The sequence below is a fragment of the Mirounga leonina genome, unplaced genomic scaffold (assembly GCF_011800145.1).
Source record: "Mirounga leonina isolate KUSES-001 unplaced genomic scaffold, KU_Mleo_1.0 Mir_114, whole genome shotgun sequence".
NCBI classification, from domain to species: Eukaryota; Metazoa; Chordata; class Mammalia; order Carnivora; family Phocidae; genus Mirounga; species Mirounga leonina.
The window spans coordinates 31,859,800-31,873,641 of NW_023270265.1; the positions used below are offsets into that span (position 1 = coordinate 31,859,800).

Below are 13,842 nucleotides of genomic sequence, written 5' to 3' on the forward strand. Positions count from 1 at the left end.
TAAAATTCATAGTGTTGGCAGCACCTAAATAAGATTTATTTCCTTATCAGTCTGTCTCTGGCTCTAAGGTTTCTTTTGACTGTCAGAACACAGAACTATCAGTACTATCTGTCACATCAGAGAAAGCAGAGCACCTTTCTCCAGCAATGCTGAAGAAAGAGAGAGAGTGAGTGAGTGAGAAAGAGAGAGAGAGAGAGAGAGGTTTCAGGGAAAGGAAGACAGAATATATGAATTAGCTTTAGGAGGGCAACATTCATCTGCTAACCTCTGTCATAAACCCCAAAACACCATTCTTGGAGGGGTTTTGGTTTTGTTTTGGTTGTGCTAACTCTGGTACAAAGTACTGAGGAAATTTTTTGCAGGAGTAGAAATTTTAGAAAGAGAACAGGGAAAAGATTCTGGTTGACTAAGAATGCAAGTAGGAAAGTCCTTCCTGTCTCAAATCATCCTAAACTATCCAAGACCGCTTCCTGCCTCAGTAAAAAGAACTTAATGAGCACAAACCCAGTGCTCGTCTATGCTCAAGATCTACTGTCAGCCTCAGGGCCTGACCCTCCACTCTGTCATTATGCTGGTCCAGGGCTGTCAATACTTCCCCTCCTGCCATGCTCCTCTCCTGATGGTCGCTCTCCTCCTCCTCCTCCCTCCCTCCTTCCTTCCCTCTTTCTTTCTTTACTTATTTTTTTTTTTCTCTTTTAGACATCCCTCACATTGGCTTGTTTTCTTGCCATCTGCCTTTGTCTGCTGTAAGAAGAGTACAGATAAAAATACAGTTAATTGCAAAGGATGCAATGGTGAGGGTTAGTTTTGTGAGGAGCTTTTAACCAGTTGCTCAGCCATCTCTGGCACCATCCTCAGGAGGCTGCAGAGCTGCAAGCTGGATTAGGGGCACAGGCTTGGAGGGAGGATAAGAAGGGATGCCAGGGTCAGACAAATAGCTGGGGGGGAGGGGGACTGGGAAACAGTGAGATTCACTGGCATAGCTCAGCATTCCTGATCTAGAGCAGACTAAAATGGGGTGAGAGAAGGGGGGTATGAGAGCAGCTGTGGCCAACGTTCATTTTCCATCTTTTTAGCACCCACGTGGTGGTTGAAGCCCTAGCAGAGTAGCATCTTTCTTTGGAGAGAAATTCAACTTCCTTGTGCTGATGCAAAAGTGTGCACTCATCACTGTCCCTGGAGAGTCTTCTCAATATTTCTAAACCAGATCGACGTAGCCCCTCTTTTCAAGTCAGACAGGTACACATTAGGGATTTTCTTCTGTGGCTAGGAAACTGGTACAAGAACACAATTTGGTAAAAGGGAGGAGTGATAACATGTTTTAAATCTTTGGTTGATGGGATTGAATGCTTTCCCCACAAAGCTCCTCATGGAGACTTTCCCGTTCAGGAGGTAGATTCCGGGTCTCCTCCACACAGACTCCTTAAGAGGCTTCCATGTTGGCAGAACACTTCCTGCAGTGGGCTCTTTTCAAGGCTGCCTGCTCACTCCCTTTTGCTTCTCTGCCCTTAACATTTTAGAGGCAGGAGGCCTGCAAATTGCACTTCTCGAGAAGGCTGACGGAAAACCCTGCCAGGTGTATTTCACTTGCCTCATCCTAACACTGCCCTGGGGATGGCCTGGGTACAAAGCACTCATCTACCTCATGATTCTCCAGTTCTCACTGCTGTTACTGAATTCCTTTTAGGAAGAAAGAGATGGTACCTTAAGGACTTCAAATGATTTCCTAACACCAGGCCTAAGGCATAGCAAATATCAAGCTCTTTCCTCCACCAGCTTCAACAGGAAGAGAATCCATCCACAGAAATCTATGGTCTTCAGAAGTATGCTCTGATGCTCTGGTTCTAAGCCACAGGAGAAGGCCTGAACTCACTCTACGGGAAAAAAACATCCTGTGGTACCTAAAATAATTTGATAAAACTTCACTAAGTGCTAGCATGAGTCTTCTTCCTGGCTGGTGGGTACAGGGACAGAAGGTGAGAGAACCATGATGGCCATCACAGACGAGCTCTTCCATCCCCAACAGATGAAAATTCCTTAAAGAAAAGGCTAGCTTATCAGGGAGTATCCAGACAACCTAGAATAATAATGTGTAACATTTTGTTCAGAGTACTATGGTGGCCTATGTAGGAGAGGAAAAGGTGGGCATCTGTCAGAGCTTTCAAAGTGGGCCTGGAGTATAGTAAACATTCCTTACTATAACTATGTAGAGAAAAGGTGTTCCAGAATGATTGGGTCAGTCTGAGCAAATAAACAGAGCAGCAAAGCTTAGGGTGGTGTTTTTGTTCTTCTTTTGGGAACTGCAAGAGACTCAGCTTGACTGGCCTGCATGCAAAGAAGTGAAGGGGGAGCAGAGATTATAAACAGAACCTGGCTGCAGGCTGGACAGATGCCATCCTACCGTAACTCATGGGGAGCTAAAAGAGACACTGGATCCAAATGTCAACAAAGTCAAAGGACAAGAGCATTGAGGCTGGGTATTCGGCCTTTGCTGATGAACAGTGAGCAGGAATGATGACACATCGCTGGCTCCATCCATCTCTGCTGTGGCTGGATTTAACAAATCTGTCACTGGCCATTCCCCAGCTGTCACTGAAGTCTGTCACATGCCCCTCAGCTGGGTTTGGCACTTTGAGGCAGGCTTGGGGGATTAGACATATGGAAGTGAGGCTGTCTGGGAAGGAAGGGTCAATAGGTGACCGAGGGCCCCTTGCATTTGTGGACACTTCCTGTGCACCCAGATCTGGAGGTATACCAAAAAAAAAAAAATTATAAGATGGAATCTTGGCCTTAAAGATTATCTACCTAATAGAGATGGAGAACTAAATACAAGATAAATAAAATAACTGGAAGCTGAAATTGGATCTATGTTACAAATGCCTCAATAGCCATAGGATCCTACCATTATTTAAATGCACAGATGAGAGAGCACAGCAGTTGTGAAACACAACTGGAATGTAACTGGAACCGTGCCTCCAAAAGATGGATGCCTCAGGACTGTGAAGACGGAAGGGAGGAGGGACAGCCCAGCTGGAAGGTGCAGCACCTGGGCAGGGGAGAGGCGAGTGCCCCGATTAGCCAGGGCCCCTGGGTATGAGCAAGAGGGAAGGGGAGGGACACCATTAAAAAATATAAGCAAACAAAACAAAATTTAAGAAGAAAAAGAAAAAAGAAAAAGAAAAACATCTGACCAGAAGTGGGTTACTTCTGAATGCCCCCGTCACTTCTCCTGGGTGGGGGGGCAATTTTACACGCAGACTCCACTCTTTCACAAGGGGCACGGGGTGCCTAGGAGCCAGCCAGGGGTGCTTTCCCTCCGGCTCACGGGTCCCCCCCTACCCCACCACCCCTCGCTTCCTCTCCCTTATAATCTTCAAACAACAGTCCTTGCCCTGCTGTGAGATGAGCTCCCGAAATGGGTGCCCCAGCATCTGTCAAAGGGAACAGTTGTCATGGTAGGTGGGACAGGGAAGAGATCGTTACAGAAAATTAGAAAAAACAATGGCAATTAAAGAAAATTTAAAAATCACACTGGTTTTTCTACGTAGGTAAATGGTTTTTGGTTTTTGGTTTTGGGATCTATGGTGCAGGGAGGATAAAGTGGGAAGACATTCAAACATAGGCTATAATATGGCTCTAGCAATCGCCTGATAGGCCACCTTAGGAAATTTTCTTAATTCCTTAGAGTCCCAGATTCCCCAAATACTAAATGGGCATAATAACATTTCTAATGTTTGCTCTAAGAATGAAGTTGAGCAATCGATGTGAAATGCCTTGCAGAATGCTTGCTCCAGAGCGAATGGTCAGTGCTAGTTCTCTCTTTCCTCTCTCTCGCTCGCTCATTTCTGCTACAGATTATTGCCATCAGCCTTCACTGACTGTCCTCAGATCCCAAGGAAGGGAATAATGACAGGGAGAAGCAGATGAGACTGCCTTTTTCTTCCAGATGTTCTGGAAGCAAGGAAGGGTCCTAGACAAGGCTCCCAGTTCCCAACCTTTGAAGCTGAGTATTTTATTATCATGGTCTTTCCTAGAGCAACTAATGCTGTTTGGCTTTGAATCTCATGTCTTGCTTTTCTGAGACATTTTCTCATCATGTTTGTAATTGGATCATCCAGGCAGGCATTGGAGTTAAGCAAGTCAGGAGAGTGAGAGCCTTAAAGGTCTACATTGTGCCTCTTCATCTGATAATACGTTATATTAAGAGTATACCTCAGTAAAGGAACCTGGCAATTTTAGGAGGGCACGTGATTTCTGGTTTTTCTTCTTCTTGCCAGCTATGTGATCTTGGTCTCTGTCCCTTGAGGCAATGACTGTACCATTTATAATTTATACTTACAACATCCTGGTAGGAGATTAAACAAGGTAACATTTTTATTTTATTTTATTTTATTTTTTAAAGATTTTATTTATTTATTTGACAGAGACAGAGACAGCGAGAGCAGGAACACAAGCAGTGGGAGTGGGAGAGGGAGAAGCAGGCTTCCTGCCGAGCAGGGAGCCCGATGCGGGACTCGATCCCAGGACCCCAGGATCATGACCTGAGCCGAAGTCAGACGCTTAACGACTGAGCCACCCGGGCGCCCCCATTTTTATTTTTTAAATATGAAAACCATCGAGTCATAAATTCACAAGATGTGTCTACTCACAAGGCCAAGCCTTCCTCCTCCCATAATCACTCCCCTTCTTGGCAACATCATCGCTTGCAACCGCTCTTGTCACGGAAGAAAGCGGAAAACCCCAGCATTGCTAGATTTCTAAAGGGCTCCCCTTAGAGGCAGGTCTTTCCAGGGATCCCACGGGCTTTTTAAGGAAAGAGACATGTTCTCTTATGAGATTGAATGTCCTTCAAACTTTCCCAGACTGGTGCCTGGATTAAGGACGTATCATAATGCATTCAGACAAGTGCTAGTGGACAGAACAGATCAAAAGGGCTGGCTAAGGAGTCGTGCAAGCGAAAATGTAACTCTATTTCAAAGCTTAAAGAGCTACCAAATAGCCTAATTGTGCCTGTCCAAACCTTAATCCCATTGACTCCTTTTAAAATGTCCATTTTTCCTTATTCTTCCAGCCCATTCCTCTCAAATGGTTAGGAACAGGTAGAGCAAAGTGTCCCAGGATGCAAGTGAAGAATAATGATACAACCTGGTTAAACAAGGTATCTAAGGTGAACGGGGGCCTCTCTTGTTTACATATGATGGCATTTCAGCTTGAGAATTTGTTTTATAAACAAACATTGGGATGACATTTAGCAAGCTCCCTGGTTTCCACTCTAATTGCCAGTTTTGTACTTGGACACTTAAGTTATTTACATATTCATGAGATTAGAAATCAGCTCTGACATTGGAAAATTTCAAGCACGTGGAATTCCTACCAAATCAGCATGGAATATAATGCTCAACATATTTCTTATAAATAACTGAGTGTTTTTTTACTTAATGCAGTGCCTTGGGGAAACATGATGGTATTAGGTAGATATCAGTTTCCTAAGTGTTTGTGCTTGTGCAGAAATTATTTGAATATCCGCAGGGGGCTGAATTTCAAGGATCTATTTATCTTTTATTTCAATTTTGCCCTTTTGACATCAAGGGGCTGCTGGGTCTATTAAAAAACAAATAGAGTTACTGTGAAGACAAATGCTTTAACATTTAATGGTTTACTGTTATTATAATCAATATTTTCTGAGTACTGTGTATTGGTTTTTCCTTGCTCCATTCATTCTGGTTCCATGGTACCTTTTAGTGACTGAACGCTAAGAGGGCATTCGACATTGACTGAAGTGTCTCTGACTTCAGGTACCGGGAAGACACTGCCGCTAAGACAGCCTTGTGTCTAAATCCAGCTACGCCACACCAGGTCAGCTATCTCTCAGGCCTGTGAAGAAGGCATTGGCTGGCATCTCCACGATGCTTGCTCCATACCAGGCTCTGTGTTAACTGCCCCACGTATGTTATGTCAGCATCCTCACACAGTCTTGTTGGAGAACCAATAAAGTTCAATGACCTGTTGGAGGTCCCCCAGCCACTGGCAGGACCTGACGCAGTAGAGAGATCATGCTCTCACCTGGCTTCTGTACTGTCTACCACTGGTGAGAAACCAGGATGACTGAGTTTTGGAAAATGCTGACATTTATTCCTCCTTCAAGCAGTCAAAATTTCACAGGGAATTCCAGCATCCAAAGTCTCCATGATCAGCGATGGCCTCCCGTTAGACCCCAGTTAGGAGAAGTATGAATGATTATAAAGGAATGAAAAGACGTTGTTGTTGTTGTTGTTGTTCCTAAGAATGGATATGAAACTAAAAGTATTTTTTTTAATTTACTTGTATGCAAGTGACTAAAATTCTATGTTATGCTATCAAACACACTGGCAGTATAACTTTCCTTTTCTATCAGTATATCATTTTAACTCAAAGTCAGTCGTCACTCATACAGAGAATGCTGGCCGTTAATATTTAGAGTTTCAACTATTTTTTTTTAAGATTTTATTTATTTATTTGAGAGAGAGAGAGCACAAGCAGGAGGGAGGGGCAGAGGGAGAGGGAGAAGCAGACTTCCCGCTCAGCAGGGAGCCCAATGTGGTACTGGATCCCAGGACCCTGGGATCATGACCTGAGCCGAAGGCAGACACTTAACCGACCGAGCCACCCAGGCGCCCCAGAGTTTCAACTATTCGTAAAGAGAGACTCCTTATCAAAACATGTTCTCCCCCTTTAAAGCAATGGTTTGGTTTTATGTGTATCTTACACATATACATAAATGCCAAAATACTGAAGGTGAGGCTAACATGCAAGCCTTAGGATTTCCTATTTCTTTCATAAACTGTGGTTTGGAATACAGAAGAATCAAGCAGGTCCCCACATGATAGTACTGTACTGCCAAATCACAGAGCTCCAAAATAAATGAAACAATATAAACTGGCGACTATCCTAGGACCACCACGAAGCGCAGAGTGGCCCATGGAACTGTCTTAAAGGTTTTGTCTTGGGGCGCCTGGGTGGCTCAGCCGGTTAAGCGTCTGCCTTCGGCTCAGGTCATGATCCCGGGGTCCTGGGATCGAGCCCCGCATCGGGCTCCTTGCTCTGCGGGAAGCCTGCTTCTCCCTCTCCCTCTGCTGTTCCCCCTGCTTGTGTTCCCTCTCTCTGTCAAATAAATAAATAAACTCTTTAAAAAAAAAAAAAAAAAGGTTTTGTCTTCCCTCCACAGAACTGATCACCCAATTTGGATGCATTTTTTTTTTTTTTTAATTTCACAAAACAACTTAACATCTCCTAAAATAAAACTGATAGGGAGATCCATGAACAGGAGAAAAACAAAGACAATGGGAAAGACAGAAGGGACAGAAAAATGACTGGGAACCAATGCAAGGCAGCAGATGAGGTTTCTTTGCCCTGCGCAGCTTTCTGTTTTAAATTTCTGAGTTAGTTATAAATACTTAAAAATAAGAAAATATCACATTTCACACAAAGCAGGATTACTTCTCTTGAAAAACTACGAAGGTCTGGTGACACTGGGCAAGCCATCCTCGGTTGCAAGAACACAGGCCGGCGCTTCCCGACACCTCCCCACCCCCACCCTTCTGAATGTCTACACAAACACCTGCTCTCCACTTGCCCACAGCTCAGACCCAGCCGCTTTGTTCAGTTCGATTTCTTGCTTGTGGGAGTGGGAACTGCATTCACGGCCACCGTGGACTTGGACATCCACACGCGTGGCGAGAGGAAGTACACCGCACAGGACCGGGGGAAAGGGGTCAGGGGCAGTGGGCCCCCTGGCAGAGCTTTGCCAGCCTGGATAAGCAGAGCGAGGGGGCCTCTCCCCTCCCCGAGCTGCTCAGCAGTGTTCATGTCCCTTTGACAACACTGCAGACCCTCCCCTTTATAAATCGCTCCGGCGGCGCGACCCCCTGATGGAGAGGCCATGAGCCCAGTGTCATGGTGGACTGCAAAACTGAGGTATATGCATATTCTTACAATTTTCTCCCTTTTTTTTTCTTTCAGTCACATCTGCGTTTTGTTTTCTCTCATTTCAAATGTTTCCCAACACATCATGTTTAGTGAGGTGTTTAAGGCAGACTGAGAGATGCTGTTGGAGGCAGTGTTTTATAGCACAGTTTGTACACTAGTTTATTGCCAAATTAAAATAAAGATGTAATCTGGCAGGCTCAGCCTGCTGCTAAGCCTTCCTTGGGTGGTTTCCTGCACTGTGGCAAGAAAGTGAGAGGAAACTAGCAATGAAGTGAAGAACTCTCTGTTTTCCAGTACCTGCTTGGTTTCCAAATGCAAAGAAACAAAAAGAAGGCACAGAATGCTTACTTTGCCTACTGCTTAGTTACAGAAATAAAAAATAAATAAAGGAAGGCACAATTTTGGTGCTCCTATACTAAATGCCGTGGATTCTTCCTAGTGTCCACAGTGATGGACTGCTGTTTTGTAAGAATTCTAAGCGGTGTGACTTTATGGGATCAGTATCCCCCTGTCCATTTGACATAAAATTTCCATAAGGTCTGTAACACTTATTTTTCTGGAAATTCTAAGGCTTTCCAAAGGCACATCCTCACAAAGACTTGTTAGAAGCCAGGAGGCTAGCTCCTATGTCTATATCATATAAGGCCCCAGACAAGGGCTTCCTAAGTAGCCAGGATACCTCTTCAGGACTTCAAAGGGATTAGGGCTCCTAATCTCCCTGAGCACTCAAGAAAGTTTTTACCTCTTGGCAACTGCTTAGACACTGCATATCACAGACAGATTTCTCTCAGGAAAAAAAAAAAAAAAAAAAAAGACTAAAACATCAAAAAAAATCCTGATTTTATGAATTCCGAGGCCGTTTGTCCGTACGCATTTCTCCCGGATTAAAAGCTATTTAAAACAAAAAAAAAAATCTGATTTGCTAAGGAACTGATGGTCAGTAAAACTCTATCCTGGACCAGAAAGGACAATCTGCTCAACAAAACTCTTTGAGTCCCTTAAAATGCTCACATCAAAAAGCCTCCACTGGGTATTGAGGCATTCAAGATGAAACGCAGGCAGAGCAGAACACCGAACCCGTATGGGCTCCATCCTGCAAGCCAGAGATCCAGACTCTGTCCTCAGGGCCTTAAAAGTCTCTTGCAGGGGCACCTGGGTGGCTCAGTCGGTTAAGCCGCTGCCTTCGGCTCAGGTCATGGTCCCAGGGTCCTGGGATCGAGCCCCACATCGGGCTCCCTGCTCGGCGGGGAGCCTGCTTCTCCCTCTGCCTCTGCCTGCCTCTCTGCCTACTTGTTCTCTCTCTCTCTCTGTCAAATAAATAAATAAAATCTTTAAAAGAAAAAAAAAAGTCTCTTGCAAAGCTGGTGCAACCACTCTGGAAAACAGTATGGAGGTTCCTCAGAAAGTTGCAAATAGAGCTACCGTACGACCCAGCAATTGCATTACTGGGTATTTACCCCAAAGATACAAATGTAGGGACCCGAAGGGGTATGTACACCCCAATATTTATAGCAGCAATGTCCACAATAGTCAAACTATGGAAAGAGCCAAGATGGCCATCGACAGATGAATGGATAAAGAAGATGTGGTATCTATACACAATGGAATATTATGCAGCCATCAAAAGGAATGAGATCTTGCCATTTCCAACGACGTGGATGGAACTGGAGGGTGTTATGCTGAGCGAAATAAGTCAAACAGAGAAAGACATGTATCATATGACCTCACTGATATGAGGAATTCTTAATCTCAGGAAACAAACTGAGGGTTGCTGGAGTGGGGGGTGGGAGGGATGGGGTGGCTGGGTGATAGACACTGGGGAGGGTATTTGCTTTGGTGAGCGCTGTGAATTGTGTAAGACTGTTAAATCACAGATCTGTACCTCTGAAACAAATCATACATTATATGTTTAAAAAAAAAAAAAGAAGATAGCAGGAAGGGAAAAATGAAGGGGGTGGAAATCGGAGGGGGAGACGAACCATGAGAGACTAAGGACTCTGATAAACAAACTGAGGGTTCTAGAGGGGAGGGGGGTGGGAGGATGGGTTAGCCTGGTGATGGGTAGTATTAAAGAGGGCACGTTCTGCATGGAGCACTGGGTGTTATGCACAAACAATGAATCATGGAACACTACATCAGAAACTAATGACGTAATGTATGGTGATTAACATAACATAGTAAAATAAAATTTAAAAAAAAGTCTCCTGCACTGAAGGAGAGAGAAAGCCATGGCTGGGAAATAAAGGGGGAAATACAGTTGGCAAAAGAGGGAGAGCATGTATGCAAAAGAGGGAATGGATGCCTGACAAGACAGTGAGGATGGGACACAAGAGAAGAGGGAAGAGGGAAGAGTGGAGAATTCTGTTAACAGGTGAGTCTGAGGAGTTGCCACCTCATGAAGATTCTTTCTAAGAGACAGCGCCTTTTGCCTGAGGATTCTGTTTGCCATCCGTTGGTGCAGAAAAGCATCCAGCAAAGTGGGGATCCGCGCCGAGGCGAGGATCTTAGCTGGGAGCCTTGCCGCAGAAGCAACAGTGGCTGTCACAGAAAATCTGAGGAGCAATGCCTACACGGAAGAATGAAAGTTCCCTTCTCCTGGGCCAGGACAGTCGCTGGCCTGTCGACACCAGCTCAGGGCCCTCCTTGGTGCTCACTGCTGCATCTCATCAGTGGTAAATGCTTCAGGATTCATGGGGGATTGCCAGCTGTCATTTCCATATCGCTGGCCCACCCAAGCGGCCACAGACCCTCAACTTGACTTCCAGCCAAAAGCATCGGCCAGGAGGTCATCTGACGGCTGCAGCCCATTCTCCTCCCAGCAAACGCCCTACTCCTTATTCTGTGATTCAAGCCTGAGACAGGGAGCACTCTATCCCCTACTCAGATTAGAAGGTTATCCACAATTTTTTTCCAGAATGATTTCACCTTCATTCTTTCCTGGAAAAACAGAGAGAGCGGCAGAAAGGCTGGTTTCTGCCTATCTGCTGATCTCGAGATATCACAATCGAGAATGAGAACCCTACCAAATTCCAGGTAAGCCTTCATTCCATTCACTGAACTTTGACATGTGATGCCAATGAGTGGTATTTACCTTTGGGAAAATTCATTGACTTCTCAGACCTGTGGTTTGTTAGCTATATACCAGCAAGGACTGTTAAGGCGTCTTCCAGTTCTACAATGACAGAATTCATTGGGTCCACGGTCACAGGAGGTACTTTTTGGTCCAGACCAGGACTGTGGTGATATCACCTTAACTGGTCTTCTTGCTTTTGACCTCATATTACCACAGTTCATCCTAAAATTGCTACCAGATTAACCTCTGTAATCTATACCTCTGAACACACCATTCCACTGACCAAAATTTTCGCAAGGCTCCTAATTATGAAAACAAAACTCATTCTGCCTAGCAAACAGTGAAAAACAATCAAGATCAGATTCCACAAATATACACAGAATTAACTTTATAAAATTTTAGTTTCAGCCAAATGGACACATTCTCAACTGTGTAAACACGGTTTTTCTAACTTTATATTATCGTTTATGACATTCCTCTTGTGTGAAGTATGAAGTGTGACCCTCCAAACAGAAATATGACATAAATCCTTTAAGGTCAAGGTGAAATCATTTCATAAGATCTCCATCTCCTGAACTTTGGGCTGCCAATTTCATATAATGCACCCAGCTACTTCAACTGGATATCTGTTTATGTGTGAGTGAGGCACTGACTTTTTGGCCTCTCTTAGACTACTGGTGAACTCATGTGCATTTATCTTCTCTTCCCACATGGACTGAGTGTTCCTTGATAAAGTTATTTTAGATCAACACTGAACTATGATGAGCACCTAAAACAGATGTGGGCTAATGTATTTTTTTTTTTAATCTCATTGGACGCGCACCTGCAAGTATACTGATCCGTACAAATGCATCTTAAGGCAAAGAGAGCCAACACCAAGTACTGTGCACAAGTCCATGGCTGAGTTGGGGCCACAACTCAGATGTCCTCTCGTCACTCCTCCACAGTTGTCCACTCTGCCACATTGATTGTGGGGAGGCACTGCTGGAAGTGCTGGGACATGAAGGGTTACATTTCTGGGCATCTCCTCCAGCACAACTCCAGAGATGCATAGTTTTCCTTTAGGCAGGTAAATCTGGCCCTCGCTATGCCTCTGGCATCAGGGGGAGCATTAACCAACCGTCAAATAAAATACAATAGCCCAGGGGATTAAATTACTACTCTGTGTCCTGAGCTGCTCAGCCTCGCCTCTGGTAACTGCACCATCTTGGACCAGATGCACGGTGGCTTGACTCCAGGAACAGAATTGTACGTTCTGCTGAAAGGGTAGGCAGGCTGCTTAAGAGGAAAAAAATACCAATTGTAAATCTTTTCTATTTTTAGGCTCAATGTGCATTTTATTTGGCAGTAAGGGCAGCATAAATAAAATTCCAATCCTGAGAATTTTAATTTTAATTTGCTTCCTCCAAAATGCCCATGTCCGTACGTCCATCAGTCCCCTCCCTTCAGGAAGAACCCCACACACCTACATTTTCCCAACAAAAAAAAAAACCCTTGAGTACCCTCCTCACTAACATTTCTTTAAATACGTGTAATTTCTAGCATAAGATGCCTATAAAAATAATTTGCAGGATAACTTCACTGAATCATGCACTTCACAAAGAACATTCCAGGGTTGCACCTATTTTCCAGTTGGCTTTTATGGCTAGAGTCTGATATTTGCCTGTGAATCTTTTATTTAGTTATATTTGCTGTTTCTAGCCTTACATTCTACCTGAAAATGTAAGTTGTTTTTTTTTCTTAAACATTTTATTTCTTTGACAGAGAGAGGGAACACAAGCAGGGGGAGTGGGAGAGGGAGAAGCAGGCTTCCCGTTGAGCAGGGAGCCTGATGTGGGGCTCGAATCCAGGACCCTGGGATCATGACCTGAGCTGAAGGCAGACACTTAATGACTGAGCCACCCAGGTGCCCCCTGAAAATGTAAGTTTTTCAAAAGCAGGAGCTAAAGGTATTTTACAGTGCATCTGTAGTATAGAGTATATAATATGTATCCCACAAAATACATATACATATCACACACGCACACACAACCTCATTAAATGCTTTCTTAAAAAGTAGACTTCTCCTTCAACGCAACCACCAAGAGCAGACAAATCCTGACATTACTTGACTCTGAATAATATTATCTATGGACATTATTTTTTTTTATTTTTTTATAAGATTTTATTTATTTATTTGAGAGAGAGAATGAGATAGAGAGAGAGAGAGAGCATGAGAGGGGGGAGGGTCAGAGGGAGAAGCAGGGTCCCCGCCGAGCAGGGAGCCCGATGTGGGACTCGATCCTGGGACTCCAGGTTCATGACCTGAGCCGAAGGCAGTCGCTTAACCAACTGAGCCACCCAGGCGCTCCTATCTATGGACATTATTATTGCTCCTCTGGCCATTTCTCTCACTGTTTTAGCAAATCCTTAGTTAGTGCTCTTCACCTTTTCAGGGTTGTCCTTCCCTACAAGGCTCTGAGAAAAGCCTTGGGCCCTTTATCCAGAAAAGAATCACATCTCCTCATGCACAAAGCAGTCTCAAATTCCATGGGTGTTGGGAGCTCCTCATGGCCTGCAGTATCTTAGGTTAAGAACTGCTTCTCCACCATGTCTTCCTTAGTGTCAGGCTTTTCCCTTGCATGCTGTTTCAGATGTTGACACAGCTCAAGCAAGCACCCGGAAATCCTCCTTGCTGCCCTGTGACCCCCTGGCTCAGAGTTCAGGCTACTGCACAGAAAAAAAGTCACCACCGAAAAGAAATGTAGAGATAATTAGCTAGCAGCCTGTTCCCTGGAAAATCGTGCACTGTTGTCTCAAACAAG

The 13,842-nt window shown here is 44.4% G+C and overlaps 1 protein-coding gene across 1 annotated transcript in view; it reads right to left on the reverse strand.

Annotated features, from left to right (window-relative positions):
* The window catches only part of SORCS1 (sortilin related VPS10 domain containing receptor 1), a 321,747-nt gene that overhangs the window by 172,881 nt on the left and 135,024 nt on the right, over positions 1–13,842 (reverse strand). The gene's annotated exons all lie outside the window — the stretch shown is intronic.